Source organism: Cannabis sativa, chromosome 6 (assembly GCF_029168945.1).
Source record: "Cannabis sativa cultivar Pink pepper isolate KNU-18-1 chromosome 6, ASM2916894v1, whole genome shotgun sequence".
Taxonomy (NCBI): domain Eukaryota; kingdom Viridiplantae; phylum Streptophyta; class Magnoliopsida; order Rosales; family Cannabaceae; genus Cannabis; species Cannabis sativa.
The window spans coordinates 8,337,292-8,349,802 of NC_083606.1; the positions used below are offsets into that span (position 1 = coordinate 8,337,292).

The window sequence follows — 12,511 nt, forward strand, 5'->3', positions numbered from 1 at the left end:
TTGAGAGTAAATACTTGACTGTATGTGTGATCATCTGTTTACCGCTTTCCATTTTAGGCAGTATGCAAGCATCTATAGTATATATGTGTTATGTGATGCCATGTTATAAATGTTAATTATTATGTGTATATGAATGAGGTAAATAGATGAGTTAGGGTTTATGGCAATAAGTGCGTAAGTGTGGTATCGGTGCTTAACTCGCTGGGGTTGTTGATTTCAGGGGTACTAGTAATGGACCCTCCGCAATCATCCAGACCACGGGGCGAGCAAGTAGAGCCCGGGGTTACCCGAACCGATCCACCAGCACCGCCTCCACCTCCGCAAAATCCGGGGGATAATGCGGAGGCTGTTAATGCTAATCCTCCTACTGACTGGCAGCAGATGTTTCATGAAATGCGGAGTGTCATACTTCGTCAAGAAGAAGAGTTGCAACGTTTGAGGCAACAAGCTGTCCCAGCTAATCAAGGGTTACCACCAGCTCCTGTGCCAGTGGTGGGTAACCAAGGGTATATTATGCCGCACCGGGACTCTGTGTTCGAGCGGTTTGTGAAGCTACAACCTCCGGCTTTTCTGGGAGGCATTGATATTATTAAGGCCGATCAGTGGATGAGCACTGTTACCCGTATCCTCGATAATATGGGGGTGACGGGAACTGAGAGGGTGAATTGTGCGGCCTTTATGTTTCAAGATCATGCCCGCGTCTGGTGGGACATAGTGAATCAGACTCGAGATATCAGTGTGATGACATGGGATGAGTTTAAGAAACTTTTTGAAGAAAAGTTTTATAATGTGGCTGTACGGACTTCACACCAGGAAGACTTTGTGAAGTTGACTCAAGGGAAGATGTCGGTGGCTGAATATACTCTGGAATTTGACCGATTATCCAAATTTGCTGGTGATTTGGTGCCTACCGATTTTACTAGAAAACAGAAGTATGTTCGAGGACTGAATGCTACAATCAGTCGAGACTTGAAAATTACCACATCCCATGACACTCTGTATAAGAGAGTGGTAGACTTGGCCTTAATTGCTGAAGAGGCCGAGCAGCAAGTGATGAAAGAGCAGGCTGTAAAGGATGCCGCCATGGCATCAAATCCTCCTGCTGGTGGTAATTTCAGTAAGGGGATCGACAGTAGCAACCCTGAGCACAAGCGGAAGGCTGAGGCTTCCGGAGCTTCAGGAGGAAATAGAAAGTTTCGGGGAAACAGAGGTGGCCGTCAAGGCCGCGGGTCCTCATTCCGGTCATACCCTGAGTGTCCTAAATGTAAGAAGCATCATCCTGGTGAGTGCCGAGCCAAGGCATGTTTCCAGTGTGGCATGGTGGGCCACTTTATCAGAGACTGTCCCCAAGCCAAGAAAGAAGAGCCTAAGAAGAATGTTGCTCAGAACCCGGGGCGACTTTTCACTATAACTCAGGCAGATGCTGATGCTAGTCCCTCAGTTGTGACAGGTCAGTTATCTATTAATGGTTGTGCTTATACTGTGTTATTTGATTCGGGAGCTACTCATTCATATGTATCGAGTAGAGTGATAGAAAGTTTACATAAGCCATGTGATATTTATGCTTCGGGGTTTGGAACCCTGTTACCCTCGGGAGACCTGATAGTATCCACAAGGTGGATTCGGTCCTTGTCTTTTTGGATTGACGGTTGTGAATTGACCGCCAATCTAATTGAACTGCAATTATCTGATTTTGACATAATCCTGGGAATGGATTTTTTGTCTAAATATGGAGCAATGATTGATTGTAAGCGAAAGATGGTGGTGTTTGAGCCCGATAGTGCTAACCCAGCAGTGTTCGTGGGTAAAGTTCAGGGGGCACGCATACCGAGAATATCGTTGTTGAAAGCTAAAGACCTGATGGGTAGAGGTTGTCTAGGGTTCATAGTTACTACAGTGGACACTAGCCAACCTGTGACATCAGGGCCTGAGCATACGAGATTGGTATGTGAGTTCCTTGATGTCTTTCCAGAAGATTTGCCGGGATTGCCACCTGTTCGGGAAATTGAATTTGTTATTGAACTGGCTCCGGGAGTGGATCCAGTGTCTAAGGCACCGTACCGAATGGCTCCAGCTGAGTTGAAGGAATTGAAGATACAGTTGCAAGAATTATTGAATCTGGGATTCATTAGACCGAGCTACTCACCTTGGGGTGCTCCGGTTTTGTTTGTGAAGAAGAAAGACGGAACCCTGCGAATGTGTATTGACTACCGGGAGTTGAACAAGCTTACCATTAAGAACAAGTATCCTTTACCTCGAATTGATGATCTGTTTGATCAACTGAAGGGGAAGACGGTCTTTTCCAAGATCGATCTTCGTTCAGGCTATCATCAGCTGAGAATTCGAGAGGAAGATATCCCAAAAACTGCGTTTCGTACTCGGTATGGACACTATGAATTTCTTGTGATGTCTTTTGGACTCACTAATGCCCCGGCGGCATTCATGGATTTGATGAACCGAGTGTTCAAGGATTATCTGGATAGGTTCGTGATTGTATTTATTGACGACATTTTGGTGTACTCTGAGACAGAAGAAGAGCATGAGTTGCATCTCAGAGCGGTTTTGCAAAGGTTACGAGATCACAAGCTTTATGCTAAGTTCAAAAAGTGTGAATTCTGGTTATCCCGTGTCTCATTTCTGGGGCACATAGTGGATAAAGATGGGATCATGGTGGATCCGGCCAAAATTGAAGCTGTTCGAGATTGGCCAGCACCGAAGTCAGCTACAGAGGTCAGAAGTTTTCTGGGTTTGGCTGGTTATTATCGTCGGTTCGTTGAGGGTTTTTCAAAGATTGTTGTACCCTTAACGGAGCTGACCCGAAAGAACCAGAAGTTTGTTTGGACTGATCGGTGTGAGAAAAGTTTCCTAGAGTTAAAGCAACGCTTGATTACCGCTCCTGTACTAACTCTTCCTTCAGATAAGGAAAAGTTTGTGGTATATTGTGATGCCTCGAGACAGGGTCTCGCCGTGTGCTTATGCAGGCTGGGAGGGTAATAGCTTATGCTTCTCGACAGTTAAAGGAGTACGAGCAGAGGTACCCTACTCACGATTTAGAACTCGCAGCAGTGGTATTTGCGCTAAAGATTTGGCGGCATTACCTTTATGGCGAGAAATGTGAGATATACACTGATCATAAAAGTCTGAAATACTTCTTCACCCAGAAGGACTTGAATATGAGACAAAGACGTTGGCTAGAATTGGTGAAGGATTATGATTGTGAGATCCTTTATCATCCTGGTAAGGCCAATGTGGTTGCTGACGCTTTGAGTAGAAAAGGTCAGAGTCAGTTGAGTACTATGAAGCAAATCTCCCGACAACTGGCAAATGAAATGACTCGAGCTCAAATTGAGTTGGTTATGGGGCAATTGGCTAATATTACCCTGCAATCCACTCTTCTCGAGAGAATTAAAGAAGCACAAAAGCAGGATTCAGAATTGATAAAAACCCGAGCTAGGGTTTCGGCCGGGAAGGCTAGTGATTTTTCAGTGGATGAAACGGGAATGTTGAGATTTGGGAATCGAATTTGTGTGCCTATGGATGAGAACATCAAGAAAGAGATCATGGATGAGTCTCACACGACTCCTTATTCAGTTCATACAGGGTCGACAAAGATGTACCAAGACCTGAAAGCCATGTTTTGGTGGCCAGGCATGAAGAATGACATCGCTGAGTATGTTGCAAAGTGCCTTACGTGTCAGCAAGTAAAAGCTGAACACCAGCGACCTGCAGGGTTGCTGCAGCCACTGAAAATACCAGAATGGAAATGGGAAGATATAGCTATGGACTTCGTGGTAGGTATGCCTAGAACCACGGGACAATTTGACTCTGTGTGGGTCATAGTGGACAGGTTTACAAAGTCTGCTCACTTTTTACCTGTTCGGACGAATTTCTCCATTGATCAGTATGCTGAGTTATATGTTAGAGAAATTGTGCGTCTGCATGGTGTCCCCAAGTCCATTGTGTCGGATAGAGATCCGAAATTTACATCGAGATTCTGGGAGGGTCTGCATCGAGCTATGGGTACTCAGTTAAAGTTCAGCACAGCTTTTCATCCTCAGACGGATGGACAATCCGAGAGGACCATTCAGATTTTAGAGGACATGCTACGGGCATGTGTGCTTGACTTTGAGGGATCATGGGTAAAGTACCTTCCCCTGATCGAGTTTTCTTATAATAACAGCTATCAGGCAACAATCGGGATGGCTCATTATGAACTTTTGTATGGAAGAAAAAGTAGGTCGCCCATTCACTGGGATGAAGTGGGTGAAAGAAAGTTCTTGGGTCCCGAAGCTGTTCAGAAAACAAGTGAGGCAGTTGATAAGATTAGAGCGCGAATGCTCGCGGCTCAGAGTAGGCAAAAGAGTTATGCCGATCCAAAGCGTCAAGATATTGATTTTCAAGTCGGGGACATGGTATTTCTCCGAATATCTCCGATGAAAGGCATAAAACGCTTTGGGAAGAAAGGAAAGCTTAGCCCGAGGTTCATTGGACCTTTTGAAATCCTAGAAAGGATAGGGCAAGTAGCGTACAGGTTGGCTATGCCCCCAGCGCTGGCAGCTGTACATAATGTGTTTCATGTTTCAATGCTTCGGAAGTATGTCTCAGACTCATCCCATGTTCTGAGTTATGAAGCATTGGAACTTCAACCGGATTTATCATACGAGGAACAACCAGTGCAGATACTTGATAGAAGAGAAAAAGTCTTGAGAAGCAAGACTGTGGCACTGGTGAAAGTACTGTGGAAGAACAGTAAAGCAGAGGAGGCAACCTGGGAGCTCGAGACGGATATGCAGCAGAAATATCCGGAGTTGTTCAGGTAAATTTCGGGACGAAATTTCTATAAGGAGGGGGTAATTGTAATACCCGGGATTAAGAAAAGAATTAGCAAAACCCTAACTAGATAATTATGAGTTAATTGAGGAATTATATTATTATATAGTTCAACATATGTGAAATTATATGAATTTAACATGTTAAGACCCCGTTGGTGAGCCAGTGGCATTTTGGTAATTATGACCCGAGAAGGGTAAATTGTTGAGATTAATTTAATTACGTGCTTAATAGAACTATATTATTATATAGTATGCCTGTGTTGTCTTTTCAGGTGTGTTCTGACAGGTTGGCGCGGTATAGTCACAACCGGGTATTTCGGGCCGAACCGGGTTCGGGCCCGAAATGAAAATTAGATTGAATTAATTGGCATTTTAATTGATATTTGATAATCTGAAATTTAATTGGCAATATTTGGGTGTGAAATGGCATTTATGCCCTTGAAAAGGAATATGTGTGTTTTAAGCCTTAAGGGCAAAATGGTCATTTGACCATAAGTCATTTACTTGAACCAAAAATTGATTTTGGGAGAAAATGAATTATATTTTCTGGTTTATCTCTCTCTCACCCGAACCCTCTCCCTCTCTTACTATCTTGAGTTTGCAACTTGGAAATTGAGGAAAAAGCTTGGGATTTTGGGCTTGAAACTTGGATTTTTCTTGATTTGGCTTGGATTTGGAAGTGAGGTAGAGTTCTTACTGATTTTTAATTGTATTTGCTTGCTGAATATTGTTGTAGAACATGTTTAGGTTTGTTGATTTTGGTTATGCATGGGTTAGGTTGTTCTTGCTACATGTTGGGTGAATTGGTGCTATCTTGGAATGGATTTGAGTTTAACTTGTTGTATGTTTGTTATTGAATTTGGGCTGAGATTATATGGTGATTCTAGGATGGAATTTCAGGTGTGAACTTAGTGTTTAATTGCTGGAATTTGTTTGGGTAGGCTGAAATTAAGCTCAAGCTTGAAAGCTTGAATGTTGTGGATTTGAGCATGATTTTTAGGTCAAGTTTGGAGCTTGAAAGTTGTATATGGTTAAATCTGATTTTGGTTGTGGATTTATGCATGAATTTTGTGTTTTTATCCTCTGTTTTAGTTGAGGTTCGAAGTTATGGAAAATTAACATGTTTAAGACCTTAAAAATGGAGTTTTGGGGTGTTCTAAACCCAGTAGTCGCGACGGGATTTTCGGCCGTCGCGACTGGATCTGGCAGTGAGAAATTCTGTTTTTCTCAATTTTGTTTTGGCCATAACTTTTGACTCGGGACTCCGTTTGGGACGTTCTTTATACCGTTGGAAAGCTCTTTTTGAGCTCTATGTGATTATCTGTATTTGAAATGCCATGAATTTATTTTATGAATGTGAAATCAGGGGTTAACCCTATTTGTGAAAATCCCGGATTGTGTGTGGCTAGGATTACCGGCACCTGGTCAGGAGCACCCGGGGATTTGGAATCTCTACTATTGCGGGACAACAGGTAAGACAGTGATTAGCACATAGAGTATGCGCAGTGGCGCTTATGTTGAGAATGATATGCATGAATGTTTAAGTAACCGGGATTAGGGTTATTAGCCTAATAGGAACGGTCTAATAGCCTAGGGTTATTACCCTAGTGATATATGTATATAAATGCCATGCCATGATAATTGAAATGAGATTTAAGGATTATGTGCTCAAGGCATAATCAGGTTGGACTCGGTACTCATAACCGAGATGAACCGCTTCTAAGGCCTTAATGTATTTAGACGTGTGAGAGTAACACGTGGGTCTACGTCATGTAGATTTAATTAGATGTGTGAGCGCAACACATAGGTCTATGCCACGTAGACACAAATGGGCATGATGAAATAATGATCAGGTCTGTGCTATACAGACATATGTGAATGAGCATAATATATTTGTTATGATTTATACTGTCTTGCTGGGCTTGGCTCACGGGTGCTCTACTGTGCAGGAAAGGGTAAGGCATTAGCTGATCAGCCATGAGTTTCAGGAGCAGGGCGAAGAATGTACATGTTCATGCCACTTCAGACCAAGCGGGTTATGGGTCTAACAGTGTTGACTTTTGTATTCTGTTTTGCCGCTTAGGTCGGCTAGTAAGAAAGAACTTGTAATAATTTTGTAAATATTTTTGGGATCCCAACTATGTTTGAAAAAGTTTAAATATATTACAAGTTTATTTTCAGTCTGTTTAATATAAAAGTTTAAATTCTGTGCTGTTTTTAATTAGTAATTCCGGTTAGGGGATTAGGGTTTCATAATCATTTTGGGTAGCGTGCCTAATAATTTAGGGCGTTACAAGCGTTGTCACACCAGATCACTGCTGGTTCTTTGCAGTTGATTCCAATTTCAGTGAGGAGAGATTTGAGCCAGACTACTTCGGTACAGGCTTGAGCCAGGGCCCTGTATTCCGCTTCTGTGCTGGAGCGAGCTACGGACTTCTGTTTTCTCGAACACCAGCTAACAAGATTGTTTCCGAAGTATATGCAATATCCTGTTGTAGATTTTCTATCGTCCAGGGAACTTGCCCAGTCAGAGTCGCAGAAGCCTTCAATGTTCAGAGTAGGTGATTTAGAGAAAAGAATTCCATCTCCAATTGAGCCAGCAAGATAGCGAAGTATTTTCTTGCAGGCGTTCCAGTGATTCTGAGTTGGTGCTTGTAGGAATTGGCTCAGCTTGTTCACAGAATAGGCGATGTCAGGTCGACTGAGAGTGAGGTATTGAAGGGCGCCAATGACGCTTCGGTATAGAGTTTGATGAGGGAATGGTGCACTGTCTTGGAGGCTTAGTTTGTTGCTTTGATTCATGGGTGTAGGACAGGATTTGGCATGAGACATGTTGGTTTTCTTTAAAAGGTCAAGTGTGTATTTGGTTTGAGATAGGTGGATGCCATCTTGCCCCCTACTGATCTCAAAGCCAAGAAAATATTTCACCGATCCAAGAGATTTGAGGGCAAAGGATTGTCGAAGCTGGGAAATTATGTGTTGAACTTGAGTGGCATTGTTCCCTGTCAAAAGGATGTCGTCTACATACACAAGGACAAAGAGCAGAGCATCATTTTTGTTGAAAAAGAACAGTGAAGTGTCAGCTACAGAATTGGTAAAACCGAGAGCAAGTAGAGTTGTTTTGAGTTTATCAAACCATGCTCGTGGCGCTTGTTTCAGTCCATACAGGGCTTTCTCAAGTTTACAAACTGCAGTTGGATTTTGAGGATCAACAAAACCGGCTGGTTGCTCCATGAACACTTCTTCTTGAAGGGTTCCATTTAGGAAGGCGTTGTTGACATCAATTTGTTGGATGTCCCAATTGTGGGAGACAGCTAGAGAGAGCACAACTCGAATGGTGGATGATTTGACCACGGGGCTAAACGTTTCAAAGAAATCAATGCCCGGTTGTTGTTGAAAGCCTTTGGCGACAAGGCGAGCCTTTAATCGATTGACCGAGCCATCTGCATTATATTTTATGCGAAATATCCACTTGTTGTCAACAACATGCATGTGTGGAAGTCGTGGCACAACTTTCCATGTTTTATTTCTCAAGAGTGCATGTCGTTCATCATCCATTGCAGCTTTCCATTTAGGTGAGGATAAAGCTTGTTCCACAGTTTCTGGGATTTGAAGGGGAGGATCTGTGGTAGGACTTGATTGAGGGGCAGCTGCAAGGAGGAGCCGAGGTTTGAAGATCCCTGACTTTGAGCGGGTGATCCTGGTGTGTGTGGGTTTGGGAGGTTGTTTGTTGGGTATTTGTGGTTGAGGTTGCTGGTGTGATGATGTAGGCAGCGACTGGTGTGGCTGGTTTGGTGGATTTGGTTGGTTTGGCAAAGGTGAAAGAGATATTGGTAAGAAAACTTCTAAAGGCAGGGTAGAGTATGATGTAACTGAGGCAGGAGTTTTACTTTTGCTACTTGATGTTGAGTCCCTGGCCGATAGAGAAGGAGACAGTTGAGGAGTTGCAGAACAATGGTCATTATCAGATTGAACATGATGTTGTTCATCATGGTCAATGCTTTGTTCAATGTGTTCATCATGTTCTGAGGAGACAAAAGGCAGCCACTGATGATATTGGACTTGAGTGGGACAAGTGTTTATGTCAGAACTCTTGAAGTGAGACACATGAAAACCATGAGCAAAAGGGAAGTCAGTTTCATTAAAGGTTACACTTTGAGCAATATACACACGGCCAGATGGATGCAAGCATTTGTATCCTTTATGATTTGGACTGTACCCAAGAAAAACACATTTGGTGGATCGAAAATCCAACTTGTGTTGATTGTAGGCTCTTAGATGTGGGAAGCATGCACATCCAAACACTTTCAGAAAATGCAAGTTTGGTTTAACATTGAAGAGAGCTTCAATGGGGGACTTATGGTTTAAAGTTGGGGTTGAGAGATGATTAATTAAAAATGTTGCAGTACTGAAGGATTCCCACCAGTATTGAAGAGGAATAGAGGCTTGAATCATCAAAGTAAGTCCCATTTCGACTATGTGTCGATGCTTCCTTTCGGACTTACCATTTTGAGGGTGAGTGTGAGGACATGGGTGCCTAAAATGGACTCCTAATGCAGCTAAGAATGGAGCTAAACTTCTGTATTCACCCCCCCAATCCGAGTGAAGTGTTTTGATTTTTGATTCAAACTTTCTTTCAACAAACTTTTGGAAATTGAGAAATATTTCTTTGACATCAGATTTTAACTTTAAAGGATATATCCAAGTGAAATTAGTAAATTCATCAATGAAATGGACATAGTACCTATATCCATCTTTGGATAAAATTGGTGAGGGACCCCATACATCCGAGTGGATGATTTCAAGAGGTTTCTTGGCAGTTTTGGTTGACAAGGCATAATGTTTATGTCTTGATTTACCAATTTGGCAGGCATCACAGAACTTTAAGGGTTGTTTGAAGGAAAGTTTTTCATTGATTAACAGATGTTTCATTACATTTAGACTTGGGTGACCAAGCTTCATATGCCAAAGATTAATATCCTTGGTGTTAGATGACTCGACAAACATGGACTGGGCAGTGTGCCTACTTGATTGACTCTTACATTTTGAGTATATACTCTTCTTGGAATTTAAGGACTTAGACAGATAAAGACTCGACTGAGATGAACCAGAACATGACTTGGACACTTGAAGCCGATATAGACCATTGTTAAGCGTTCCCCGAGCTAGCTCCTTCTTCGTATCCAGATCCTTAACAACACAGCAGTTAGAGTAAAATTCAACATAAACATGGTTATCTTTTGTTAACTGAGATATGGATAATAAATTTTTGGTTATTTGAGGTACACAGAATATGTCATTGAGGAGTAAATTTGAGGAATCATGAAGTTTGAGAATGCTATTTCCAATTTCAGTAATGGAAAGGGGCTGGCCATTTCCAATGAGGAGTTGAGTGTTACCTTTGTTCTCAGTCTTGTGTTGCAGATTTTGTCCATCAGAGGTAATGTGGTTTGTGGCCCCACTGTCTACATACCATGCATTGTCTTGGTGTGGATCAATTGAGGAAGAGGAGAAATAAGCTTGTTGAGCTTGGTTGGTTGATTGTTGTCCAGTGGTGTTGTTGGCAGTAGTCTGGTTTGTACCAGAACCAGTGGGAACAAAGTTGATGTCAAAACGATGATAGCATTTAGATACAACATGACCAACACGATTGCAAAGTTGACACACTGGCCTGTTTCCACGGCCGTTTCCTCTTCCACGGCCACGACCACGAGGTGAGTATCCTCTTCCTTGGGAGTTGTTTGCACCAGCTGAACCTCCTCCAATACCAACAGACCTTCGAAACTGAGTTGCAAGATTGGCACTGGGGTTGTTTGAATCTCCTCCAACATTGATATTCATATGTTCCAGGCGCATTTCTTGACTTTGTAGAAGGAATTGCACCTCTTGAAGAGTAATGGGATCAGTGCGAGAGGTAAGAGTGATCACAACTGGATCATAATCATGTCCAAGACCTCCGAGAATATAAAGTATGAGTTCCTCATCAGATATGAGTTGGCCTGCAGCAGATAGATTTTCTGCAAGACCTGTCATCTTCATCATATAGTCATGAACAGATAAATTTCCCTTTTTAAGGGACTGAAGCTGAAAACGAATTTGCAGAGTTCTAGCTTTGGATTGAGTAGTAAATAAGAGTTCTAGGGTGTGCCATACCTCAAAAGAGGTAGTGCACCTTACCACATGACCGAACATGGTTTCTGATATAGAGTTGAGGAGCCAACTCATTATGGCTTGGTCTGTTCTTCGCCAGAGAGCATACCCAACGTTGAGTTGTCGAGTCTCTCCTGGGGTGGTTTCTCCGACTGTGTTGTCTACGAACTGGGGAGGACATTCCTTTGTTCCCAGCACAAAGCCTTCAAGGTCGTGTGCGCGCAAGGCGGGTAGAACCTGCGATTTCCAGAAGGTATAGTTGCCACGATCAAGTTTCAGGGTTAAAGGGGCAAGGCTTTGGAAGATAGAGACTGAGGGAACGACGGCTCGTGGTACTGGAACCGGAGCTGAACTTTCTGCAGTAGCAGTGGAATCGGCAGCAGCAGGGGCAGCCATGGATCACTTGCTCTGATACCAAGATAAAAGGTAAGAAACAGAGTGTTTTGAGAGAAAATCTTTTACTGACTGTATTGATTGTTGCTCAACGGATACCTCTTTGAATGGTAACATTACAGTATATATAATACAGGGTAGAATATTCTAGTAAAGGAATATTTAGGGAATATACATGTACTATAGAATCCCTGAATTGTAGGGGAAATATTAACAGAATTGTACAATTGAAATCTTGATGATTAGCTGTCACTATCCCAATCATTGTGGTCCTCACTGAATTCGGTAGAGGTAATTTCATTATTTTCAACAAACTATGAAAATTTGTGTTTTTATATATGCATGCCAATAAATTTTTTTAATAACAGTAAAGAAAAATACAACTGTAACGATCACTAAAATATTTGAAACTTGTTAATACAGAAATAAATTTATAGTAATAACAAAACAGAAATAATAGTGCAGAATATAAAAACTTCACACAAAAGAATTATACATGGTATCAGTTTTCTTTCAAACAGTACTAGTCAATAGTGTCACGCCAAGAGAATAAAATCAATTAGTAAAGTATCAAAGATTACAAAAGCAATTGACTTAAATAAAATTAGACTCCTAATAATTTTTCGCAACTCTTTGTAATCCATCTCACTAATATAATCTCATAAACACACCAAGTAGTAAATTTTCTTCAGCTATTGATGCGTGCTCACTTACTCCTGAAATGAGTCTTTGACAGATCTTCTTCCGAAGATATATACTCACTTCCTTCTGAAATAAGACTTAGAAAAGTCTTTCCCCAAAAACCCAAGCTTGTTCAAAGTTTCTCTTCAACTTATTCTATGATTAACAATAGATCATTACAAAGAAAACCAAAATCTAATTGAACACTCTAGGATTTTACAAAAGAAACACTCTTCTCACATAACTGAGATATGAAAATATGAGACTGAAAGAGATGAAAATATTTGGCTGCTCTCTAGGTCCTATTTATAACATATAGAAACCATAGAGATAGCCACGTACGTTTTTACACTTGTACAAAATTTTCTTAAAAAAATCCTGATTTGTAGTGACAAAATTTCACTATGCATTGCCCAATCAGGAAACTTTTCAAATTAGTTTAAGATCACGATTTA

At 41.7% G+C, this 12,511-nt stretch overlaps 1 long non-coding RNA gene across 1 annotated transcript; it reads left to right on the plus strand.

Annotated features, from left to right (window-relative positions):
• Positions 1 to 5,956: 5,956 nt before the first annotated feature.
• LOC133039060 (uncharacterized) lies at positions 5,957 to 7,012 on the plus strand. The gene is made up of 2 exons (XR_009688592.1): positions 5,957 to 6,304; positions 6,782 to 7,012. It is a non-coding gene; the product is annotated as an uncharacterized LOC133039060 (long non-coding RNA).
• Positions 7,013 to 12,511: the final 5,499 nt, after the last annotated feature.